Source organism: Penaeus monodon, chromosome 19 (assembly GCF_015228065.2).
Source record: "Penaeus monodon isolate SGIC_2016 chromosome 19, NSTDA_Pmon_1, whole genome shotgun sequence".
In the NCBI taxonomy this organism is placed as follows: Eukaryota; Metazoa; Arthropoda; class Malacostraca; order Decapoda; family Penaeidae; genus Penaeus; species Penaeus monodon.
Window position 1 is genome coordinate 6,467,715 of NC_051404.1, and position 1,713 is coordinate 6,469,427.

At 34.3% G+C, this 1,713-nt stretch overlaps 1 protein-coding gene across 1 annotated transcript in view; it reads left to right on the forward strand.

Moving 5' to 3' along the window:
- Positions 1-1,713, forward strand: part of LOC119585321 (organic cation transporter protein-like) — a 46,543-nt gene that overhangs the window by 6,081 nt on the left and 38,749 nt on the right. The gene's annotated exons all lie outside the window — the stretch shown is intronic.

The following is a 1,713-nucleotide window of genomic DNA, read 5'->3' on the forward strand; positions in this document are numbered from 1 at the left end:
TCACGAATCTAAGATATAAATTGTAGATTGTCGTTTAAGGTAAATTTTTGTTATTGTCCCGTCTCATGCTAAAGATCCCTTTAGCATGAGATCTTTTATCGACAAAAATCAACCATAAATGTAATAAAATGAATGATTCAAATGAAACAGACAAATTCTGCATTCACGTATAAACTAAACGGATCAACAATAGATGAATGAATAACTCGAGCAATTTTCCACAAAAACAAAAGCAATAATTGATAAGTGTAAATCTGATGACACAAAATGATCAAAGGGAAGTATATTCTGCACACATACGTAAACAAAGCTGATGGAGAAAGAAAAGTTTCTTATTCCCTGAAAACAGTTGTGAAAGTTCGTATTATCAGTCAGATATGTGAAGCGATCGTCCTATGTATCATTAACCAAGAGCTTATGTTGTAACTCGGGCAGGTCACCACGAAGAGAATTTCTGTTGCAACTCCGTGTTACACAGCTAGTGAGATACTTTTGATGGAAAAAGGCAATGAACTCTAAGCAGGTGTATTTATGTAAATGTCTAAATAACGATATCTTTTTTATTATTAAGAGATAAATTTGTCCGTATGTGCAATATGTATAAAAATATATATAAACACCACCATCCTGTAGTCAACTATCTGCCTATTCCCGTACTTGAGTTTCCTGCAATTTCACAAGATGAACACAAATATCCATGAAATTTTAGGCCTTGCTCGGCGTCCCAGGAAACAAACCCTAATAAAGAACCTGAGTAGATCTACATATGTACTACATGCGATTATTTGTAGCAGTATCTCGTGATGTATTTCTGAGGTACGTAAAATTAGCCTGATAACAGAACACGTTAGCTTTGTTACATAATTGTAATTTTTGGAAGCTCGAACTGAGAGGCTGGAGGTCGAACGGAATATACTCTGCCTCTCCAGATTCCGTGTTAATGGCAGCGGCAAATTATGCAGCCAGGGGGTATTTAGGCAATCTAATCAACCAAGTGACGAGGCACTGTATCACGGCACTTTCCATGGCCGTGTTTGGCGTCGGGTGATTACAGTACACATTCTGCACGGAGGATCCAACGGATATTGTGCCAAAGAACAATCACACTTTTGACCCCTAGCAAAGATATACGATATATATGATTCTTCCTACGGACAAATCACTAAAAACACTAAAGCAGGTGAAAATGGTAATTAGAATGATATTATGAATTACTTTCACGATGTTTTTTTCTTATTAAAAGCAATGGTCATTATTTCACTAAGGAAGTAGACAATATAATGACAAAAAGGTTGATATAGTTTCTTACATTTTAAGCTTGTGTGAATTTTAGATTTAACTCTACTTAAAAGTAATCTTCGGCGTCGACATTTGATTTTAGCAGGGATGACATTTGCAAATCTAATTTTGCATGTTAATTTCCATATATAAGCAAACTCACGTAAAAGTGCATAATTATGTGCATCATTATTTTGTCACTACACACTTAACAACATCTTTGTCAATATTATTTTTTTTAAACCACATGGTCAAAATAAGATGTGGTATCACTATTTTCTCTGTATAAACTATGCTATTAATATCTGATCATTCACATAACCCCGATTCCTTGTAATTTACAAAAGGTTAGACATTTGTCGTGAAAAGTTGTTGTCAAAACTGGATTCTAGATTTTTCAGAGAAAAGAAAGGTGAAATATAAGTATAGAAAATC